This window comes from Mixophyes fleayi, chromosome 3 (genome assembly GCF_038048845.1).
Source record: "Mixophyes fleayi isolate aMixFle1 chromosome 3, aMixFle1.hap1, whole genome shotgun sequence".
Taxonomy (NCBI): Eukaryota; Metazoa; Chordata; class Amphibia; order Anura; family Limnodynastidae; genus Mixophyes; species Mixophyes fleayi.
In genome coordinates, this window is record NC_134404.1 from 189,316,745 (window position 1) to 189,326,903 (window position 10,159).

Below are 10,159 nucleotides of genomic sequence, written 5' to 3' on the forward strand. Positions count from 1 at the left end.
GAGTCAGTGGTCTGCGTATAGCAAGTTGTACCACTGCTATAGTGAGGAGGAATGTCCAGGGGTAGCGAGGAGGTAGTGAGAGTCAGCGGTCTGCGTATAGCAAGTTGTACCACTGTCTATAGTGAAGGAATGGAATCCAGGTGAAGGTAGGTAACGGGGAAGTCAGTGGTCTGCGTGTAGCAAGTTGTACCACTGCTATGTGAGAGGATACTTGAAACTGGTGTCACAGGGAACAGGAGTCAGTGGTCTGCGTCAGCAAGTTGTACCACTGCTATATATATGTGAGGAGGGGCACGAGGAGATGAATGTAAAGCAGAGTATACACGGGGCACACAGAACTTGATCCCACGATGATATCCACAATACAACAATAACTGACCAGCGCTGCTTGAAGTATACAAAGTCTCAATAGCAATCCAGGCAATAGAAAACAAAGTCAATCGTAACAATAGCTTCAGTGGATAGAAGGCTCCGGAGAAGAACACAACTCAGTCCAGATGGATATGCAATACAAAAGCAAAGTCAATGGAAAGTATGCATACCGCGGTTCAGGAGAGCAGGCTGTCAGAGCGACGTGCAGGGATACCTGAAGGCTGAAGGCCGGCAGGAGGAGAAACCACTGGAGGGTGGAAGCGGTAATCAGGTTGGTGCAGCGCACGGCAGGTAATCCAGAATCAAAGAAGCAATACTCAGGAAGCAGTAGTAAGTGAAACTGGAAACATGATGAACACGGGAGAGTTGAGGCGGTCTGGTATCCAGTAGTAGTGGTAACGGAGGCAGCGGAGAGCTGACACGATAAACACAGGAGAGTTGAGACAATCAGGAACTCTGAAGTAGAAACGGAGGCAGCGGATAGGAATCAGCTGAGTGCAGGCACGATGAACACAGAAGAGTTGAAGTGGTCTGGCAACCCCAATAGCAGTAAACAGGAATCAGCAGAAGCTGAATACACGAGGAACACAGGAACACCTTCAGAGGCTCATGGGGAATGAGACTCCAAGATCAGGCAACCAGGTAATGATCACAGGTGGTTTAAATAGGGAGGGTTGCCTGATCATCCAATCAATTAAAAGCAACAGGTATTGAAGGCTTGATAAGGGCTGCACATGCGCAGACCCTCAGGATGGCAGACGGCCACGGTTCCTGAACACACGGGAAATGGCACTCACAGTCCGGTGAGTGACACTCAGGGAGTGAACTTTCATTGGTTTCCAGCTCTGCCTTACCCGAATCCATAACTTCTCGGTTGCCCAAGGTGAAGGTTCTTTGCGTACATGGCACGACAGAGGAGTATGAAAGAACAATACTACCAGTAACACTCAAAGACAAAACTGTTATGGTGGTAGCTGCCATAGCACCTAAACTCCTATATCCACTCATTTTGGGGCGAGACTTCACACTGTTTAATGATGTCCTTGGTGAGCGGATCCAGCCGGACATGCCGGCAACTGATGCAACGGTCGGAAGCCCGGTCTTAAAGGAACCACCTAAGAATCCACAACATCTGAACATCGATCTTTGGGAACCGCCAAACCGGAATGCCATCCTGGGAGTCACAGCAGGAGTTCCACAAAAGCATCCACCTGCGGGGAAACGTGGACAGTCCAAACTAGCATTGGTCGGTGATGTCGCAGATGAGCCCACCACGCCTGTCAGTGAGGATACGGACTGGTCCGCAATACCAATTTTGTTTCCTCTGCAGCACTTTGCTCGAGACCAACTTAATGATGCCACTTTGGAACATGCCTTTAAAAGTGTGACTGAGGTAAATGGGGTAGCGAAAGCCGCCCAGCCTGCAGAAGGTATACCATATTTTATTGTTAAAAATAAATTCCTGTACAGAGTTGCTAGTGTACAGGGGGAAAAAGTAGAACAATTAATGGTTCCTCAGGTCCATGTAACCCTAGTGTTAAAAGCAGCACACACACATGTCTGTGGGGGACACCTAGGGGAGGATAAAACACGGGAACGAGTTCTGCTTAGGTTTTACTGGCCCGGGGTACACATGGCAGTGAAAAAGTATTGCCAGTCCTGTCCCATTTGTCAGAGAACCTATTTCAAATCCATGTACAGGGCACCTCTAATTCCAATACCAATAGTACAAGTTCCCTTTGAACGGATAGTTATGGACCTTGTGGGGCCACTGGAAAAATCCGCATGTGGGCATCAATATATACTAGTGGTGCTTGACTATGCAACCAGGTATCCAGAGGCAGTTCCCCTACGAAACATAAAGTCCAGCACCATAGCTAAGGAACTTGTATTGATGTTTACATGTTTGGGAATACCCAAAGAAATTCTCACAGATCAGGGTACTCCATTCATGTCTAAACTGATGAAGGACATGTGCCAGTTGCTAGGGGTTACGGCGCTTTACACCTCTGTATACCATCCACAAACAGATAGCTTGGTGGAAAGCTTTAACCGCACATTAAAGCACATGCTCAGGAAAGCAGTGGCTCAAGAAAAAAAAGATTGGGACACTCTTATTCCCTATTTGATGTTTGCCATCTGTGAGGTACCTCAAGCTTCAACAGGGTTTAGTCCCTTTGAGTTATTGTTTGGGAGACAGCCCAGGGGTATCTTGAATATGTTAAAAGAAGGGTGGGAGCAGCAAGGTCCCAAGGAGCCAAATCTGGTCCAATTTGTGTCCCAAATGTATGAGAGGCTAAGAAAATATAGGGCCCATTGTGCAGCAACATGTAAAAGAGGCTCAGGAACGACAGAGAAAAGTTATGATAAAAGTGCTGTTGTTCGATCTTTCAAGCCTGGGGACAAGGTCCTAGTCCTGGTTCCCACCCGGAACAGGGATGTCTTCTCTTTCATTCCTGGGCGCACTACCTTAATCGAACACGACATTGTCACTGCGCCAGGAGTCATTGTAAAGCAGAAGCCATATCGTATTCCAGAAGCTAGACGGGTGGACGTGAGAAAGGAGGTCGAGAAGATGCTCCAGTTAGATGTGATTGAAGAGTCCACTAGTGAGTGGAATAGTCCCATTGTGCTTGTCCCGAAACCCAATGGGACGATTAGGTTCTGCAATGACTTTAGGCGCCTAAACAGTATGTCGCAGTTTGATGCCTATCCGATGCCACGTGTGGATGAACTAGTGGAAAATCTTGCTGGTAGCAATTATTTAACAACCCTTGATCTAACAAAGGGTTATTGGCAAGTTCCCCTGACTTCCACGGCCAAGCCAAAGACTGCATTTTCCACCCCTGATGGTCTCTATCAATATAAAGTCTTCCCCTTTGGGTTGCATGGGGCACCTGCCACCTTCCAAAGGGCCATGAATAAATTGCTACGACCTCACACAGCTTATGCAGCCGCTTACCTGGACGATATAGTGATTTATACCCCAGACTGGGGATCACATTTAGCCAAAGTTGAGGCGGTCTTAGCTTCATTAAGGTCAGCAGAATTAACAGCTAACCCAGAGAAATGTGCCATAGCCATGAGAGAAGCCAAATATTTGGGGTACGTTGTTGATCGAGGGCGTGTGAAAACCCAGCTAGATAAAGTGGAGGCAGTCAAATATTGGGCAAGACCAGGGAAAAAGTCGCAGTTAAGAAACTTTTTAGGCTTAGTAGGTTACTACAGGCGGTTTGTAAGCCACTTCGCCACTAGAGCTGCTCCACTAATGGACATGTTAAAAAAAAGTTGTCCAGATAGATTAACCTGGTCTGACTCTGCAGAAACCGCCTGGTCTGATCTTCGGTTAGCTCTTTGTTCCTCCCCAGTTCTACAAGCACCGGATTTTACCTGGAGGTTCTTCCTCCAAACTGATGCTTCTGGTGTTGGCTTAGGTGCAGACTTGTCACAGGAGAAGAATGGAGTAGAAAATCCTGTCCTATACCTAAGTTGCTTCCAAGGGAACAAAAATATGCCACTGTGGAGAAAGAATGTCTCACCATAAAATGGGCTACAGAAGCTCTGCGCTATTATCTCCTAGGCAGAGAGTTCACCTTAATAACAGACCATGCACCATTGAGATGGATGGAGAACAACCGGGAGGTAAATGCCAAGGTAACCCGCTGGTTCTTGGCACTGCAACCTTTCAAGTTCTCAGTAGAACATAGACCTGGGATTCTGCACAAGAATGCAGATGCATTGTCACGAAAATATGCGCTCCTCGCGAAGTCCGCGTCCCCCTACTTGGAGACGCTAGGGGGAGGGATATGTAACAAAAGGAGGCATTTAGCTGGCAATATGCAGAGAAATCAGGGAAATAGAGTAAAACATTTGTGCAGTAACGCACCTAGATTCAATGTAAAGACTTATGTATGAAAAGCAATAGTTTAAGTTTGGATAACTTACATGATTTGAAATCCTTCCTCTCTGCAAACAGACAGGGTGTGTCTGTCTGTTAGTGCAAACAGAGGCAGTGATGGGCGTTTCCTTTTAAAGAGAAGGTGGGTGTGTCACCTGTCCATCAAGCTAAGGCTGGGGGAGGAGTATCAGGTATAAAAGCTTGTTTGTATCACTTGTTCAGAGAGACCAATGCTGGGTGAGCTGGCTGGTCCTGAGAGAGAGCTGGACTATGTATAGCTAGTGTTTACGGTCTCCATGATTGCTGTACAAGTATACAGTGTCAAACATTTACCATCCTGACAATAAAACTACATAAAAAGGAAGAAGTTGTTCGCGTGTGCTTCTGCAGTAGCGGGCTCTTGCCACAAATATATATATATATATATATATAGACACACACACGTGTATATACACATACATACATACATACATATTTAAATACATACACACATGTATACTGGAATACTTTATAACCAGAAGTATGTGGTCACATGAACATCACATTCAAATGTAGTTAAAGTCCATCTTATTCCGAAACCACCTCTGGCCTGCAACCTGCTATTTCTGGCCAATGCAGTCTGCCATAACAGATTGCACTAATAACAGGTATGTCCTACTCAAATAGTCAATAGTGTGGTGACTGACCCTACTTCATTTACACTGTCAGTTCACTGCACATTGATTGCAATAGGAAGAGCAGGTGATTGATGTGTCTCACTGTACTTCATGCAGCAATTATTTATGGCAGAGCATGGTGAAAGGATATACTGGGAGAAGCGTTAACAAAAATTTCAAGTGCCAAGTTGGATAGCATAAGGAGGCAGAATACATTTGACATTCATTTACAGTATGAGTGAAGAAGGAACTCCTTGGCGCTAAAGAAGGGGTGTGAAGTGGTAAAGTGTAAAAATGGAAAATAGTTTATTATCAATGTATAGTGTTTCTCTATGCAGTTCTGGCCAGAACAAAACACAATACAGCAATGGTGTGCCACAATAAGCAGAATGTTTTGAAATGTCCCAGTTGTTCCCTTGTTTGTGTATGCTGACATGGCAGGCTTGCGTCACACGAGCAGGTGATTCCATTGTTCAGTCTTAACAACGCTCTGGTGCCTGATGTGCGATCTTGTGAAACAAAGTTTGCCGCTAAGATAGAGTATAAGTCCTATATATATATATATATATATATATATATATATATATATATATAGTATAAGTCGGATTCTCCAACGCGTTTCCCCCGCACTCAGTAGGCTTCATCAGGGATGAGAAGTGAATGGGACAAATGTTCCAGTACGGCTCATATTAAAAGAACTCAGGAGGGTCCCCCAAAAGGTCTCTGTTATGGGCAACTTTAAAGCACCATTTGAAACACTTCATAAATTGAATACACAAAAAAAATTGTAAACTTGGGCTGCTAAAAGGTAACTTCTAGAATAATTGAGAACTTTATAGCATCTTCATTAATAAGGATCTAGAATTTGATCATGTTTGGTGCACAGAAACTTGTGACACATGACATATAGTAGTACTATTACAAACATACAGGCAAATCTAAAGAAAGAACAAGCAGCGACGGCAGTACAGGGTAAGTACTGAACTCTATTTCTCTGCATAATTATTACTGGCGACTTATTATTGGGCAATACTGTTACCATTGGTATATTACTGGGCAGTATTATTTCAGTGACTTGTTATTGGTCGTTTCTACTACTGGTGGGATAGTACTAAGCACTAATACTATTATTTTAATTTTATTGGGCATTAATACAACTGGTGACTTAATAATAGGTATCACTGCTGGCATATTAACAGGCACTACTACTGCAGCTAAAATTTTTGTACACACTAGTACAACTGTTTACCTGTAATATGCACAGGAGTCAGTGGCCATACAAAGAAGGCTCCTAAAATCTAGAAGTAGAAGCCCACCATTATTATAATTTCTTTATCAGGCGCCAAAAAGGGTCCGCTGCACTGTACATAGTGATTACAATAAAATAGTAAAAAAATAATTGTATAAAAAACGCAAAAAGAGTACATTACAATAAAGGCAAGAACCATGCATGACAAAATAGGCAAAAAAAAAAACAGTAGAATACACTGCAATCTAATAGCCAAGCCAGCAGGAAATTGAGTATATAGCGGGGAATTGTCCTTTACAATGACAAGAGTGATGTGAGCTGGTGTCTTAGGTACTGAGAGGAGGAGGGCATAAAGAAAAAGGGCCCTACTCAAGTGAGCTTACAATCTAGAGGAAGAGGTAGACAAACACGGTGAAAGGGGAGTAGATGTGGGTTAGGATGAGAACTAGTAGGCTTGTAGAAATGGGTTTTAAGAGCATGTTTCAAGCCTTTGGGACGGAGGTAGAAAGCATATTTTGTAGAAGTGGCTTATTTGGGAGAAGTGATATTGCTCTCCTTGAAATGAGGGGAGCAATTACATATCTAGGATTGCCCTGATACTATAATACATTTCATGATAACAAGCTGTTAGCATTCCCAGTATGAAGAACACAGAGTAGTTGTGACTGAAACAGTAAATCTTTATTTTGTACACAGGTTCAACTTAGATGCAGTCAATGGTAAAGCAGCTAGAACAAGTCCATAGGAACAGCAGTAACAGTATACCAGGATTACTAGGTTTAGTTGAGGAAACAGGAGACACTGGATACCAGGCACTATTGAAGAACTGCAGGAATAGGATACCAGGATCTCCAGGTTTAGCTGAGAAGCAGGTCATTCTGAAAACCAGGCAAAATAGGATAGCTGAAGATACAGGATACTGAAATCTCCAGGTTTAGCTGAGCCTCCGGAGTTACTGGATACCACGGAAGAATAAGAGAGGAGGAAGGTCAGGCAAGCCAGGGTCAAAAGTAGAGAGACCCACAACAGTAGCAGGGAATAGACAGGAGCGAAGTCAAACAAAGCCAAAGTCACGATCATTGGAAATTGTGCAATATTATGAAGCAAACAGATACCAGGAGACAAATCAGAACCAGATCACAGGAGTTCTGAGAAAGACGAGGATTAACAAACAATGAACTGGCACCAGTCTTAAAAAGACCAGACACAGGTGATCAAGATGCAGATCAAATGATGAGGGATTACCCCCCTTGGAAGCAGGATCTAAAACAGTCAAATCCAAAGACGAGATGATGTACGGCAAACAGAAGCAAATCCTAACACAAGGTAATAGACTAAATAAAGCATACTGGAAAAAAGTCTAGAAATTTTTATTGCACTGTCAACAAAACAAACTAGAGCTGCAAGTGGCAACAAGTCTTTGCAGAAAACTAGTACTGCAGTGATTCTTCAGGTAGAAAAAGTATAGCAATGTTAGGGTATTTTTTATTGTTCTTTATGAAGTACCAAAAAGGAAAGACAAGCTTATCTTCACAAAACAGAATTCAAAACACAGGAGAAATCAAGCAAAACATCATATATCAAATCAGTTTTTCTGATGAACATACCTATGAACAATCACATATATACTTTACAGTATCCAGAGACAAAGAGAAAAAACTGTTTTTATTTTATAAGTTAAACTCTATGCTCCCTTTAAATTACTCTGTCACATGTCTGTTACTAAGAAGGCAACGCAGAGTATTTTTGTGCATACCACTCGTTTGCCAAGATTAGGATTTCCTGGAATCACAATGCAGCATGATCCGATAAGCAGCACTATTCAAATCACAACTATATCTGCTGTTTATAAATCCACAGATTAGAAACGGTCAGGAGAAATGTGACTGAATAAAACAGAAAACATTTTCTGTTACTGTGTAAAAAGGGGATATTTTAAATACTGGTATACTGCTGTGTAAGATGTTCAGATAAATGGTTACTTTGTCAGTAATGTACCATTCCATGGACCACATCTTGAGAAATGTATCCAAAATTTAGGGGCCAGGAATTTTGTAACAATTCGTTAGCCACGCAACTTTTTTTTTTTTTAATAAAGTAATGGTGATGTATTTTGGCAAGTAACATCATCAGCATTATACCAATGACCAGTAAGCAAATGATTAACCCACAATATTCTGCATCCATAGATTTTTACCAGCTTGTGCCTTAATCACACATAATACAAGTTTGTGCCCCCTTTATACACATTTTGACAGCCTGGGCCTCCATTCATACACGTTAAGCCTTTACCCTCCTGACATCCATTAAGCTACTCTGTGGCCCCTTTACATGCAGAGTAAGCTAGCCCATACCCCATCTCTATTAATGTTAGGAACTTCTTACTGCCTCCTCTGAAGTGTATTTGTTGGGAATCATTAGTCCTAATCCACAGTGGTATCACAGTTATTAGGCACATCATTATAGGAAGATGCTTTGTTACTTTGGCCACAGGGCTCTAGAATGAACACCTTACAGGGATTCTGACAAATAAAAACAGTGCGGCACTGAGCAACACCTGGGTGCTAGAATTGCCAAGAACCAAGTCCAATGATCGGGAGTAAGCAGTCATTCAGAACTGACTTCTAGTGCAAAGACTAAAGAAGGATGTATAGGCTGTTTGAGGTAAAACATAACTCTTTTGTAATAAAACCATGCATAGAATGTATAATCCCCTTGTAACAGTGATACAGCTGGTGTAAAGTATAACATGTAATATGCCCAACTAGCTCTCTGTTAACAGTTAGGATCAGCGTAGTAATAAGCCATGAGTTGTGATATACTCAGAAGTGCATTGTGAATAGTGATCAACTGGCCTGGTTTGCATCACACAAAGTGACAAGAAGGTTCTGTACTACTGTTTACTTTCTAAAAAGCACACAAAAGGGATCAAAAAAGGTAATGAGGGATAAAAAATGAGAGACGAGAGGGAATAAAGACATGAGTTATATGGAGACAAACATGAGACTTGGGGAAGACTAAAAACTTTGGATAACAATGAAACGGGTGCTGGTGCAAACTAAAAGATAAGAGGAAAAGTCAAGGAATAGCACACACAAAGGGCTTCTTAGTGGAGCAGGCAGATAATTGTTGGGGAGATAAGGTGACGTGGGAGAAAGAGAGGTATCACAAATGAGGTAAGTGGTGTTCATATATACGTGTGTGGTTTAAATGTACTTCAACTGTTTTTAGTAAAAGTAAATGTATAAATTGTATACTTAGCACAATAATACATGCATTTACCATGTCTGGTGGTCCAGTGTACGTGGGACCCCTTCTAGCTGTGTTCTACCGCCACTCAAGTCCCCAATAATGGAAACCAGAGCACTGTGGTGCCTTGGGGGCCCGACATTACTGATGGTCCAGAAGCAGCCTCTGTACTTAGTGGGTTAACCTGTCTCATTAATTACGGGTGTGTTTCTCTCCTGACCTGATTGGACCTTTTTAGTTTAAAACCCCCTCCTGTTATATGCAATCTTTCCAGTGATAGTTACTCTGGACTTCTGCTCTCTAAGAGTCTTCAGTTTCTGGGTTCTGCTTCAACTCTGACTCTGTACCTTGGCAAACAACATTACTATTCCAATTCAGCTTTTTGGCATCCAGCTTAGTTTGAAATCTTCTGTGAGTACTGCAGCTTAGACATAGAACTACTTATATGAAACTATTGTCTGCTGGCAGGAAACAAATTTTTGTACATTACTCTGCCAGCTGATACTGCATTGACGATCTCTAAGCTCGTCTTAGTTGCGCTTGAACTTTTGCTGCCTTCAGGTGATCAGGAATATTGCATATCCTCCATTACTTTGACTGCATCTGTGACTACTATCTCCTATTTGTTATTATACTGTTTGAAGAGCTACAGACTGCCAGTATCCCTGAAGATCTATTATTACTACAGCTGTCTGAGACTTTGTTCTGTGCTCATTAATCAGTTGCAAGCTGTTT

At 42.4% G+C, this 10,159-nt stretch overlaps 1 protein-coding gene across 2 annotated transcripts in view; it reads right to left on the reverse strand.

The window, feature by feature from the left end:
* Nucleotides 1-10,159, reverse strand: part of CDK19 (cyclin dependent kinase 19) — a 206,215-nt gene that overhangs the window by 161,668 nt on the left and 34,388 nt on the right. The window lies entirely within an intron of this gene.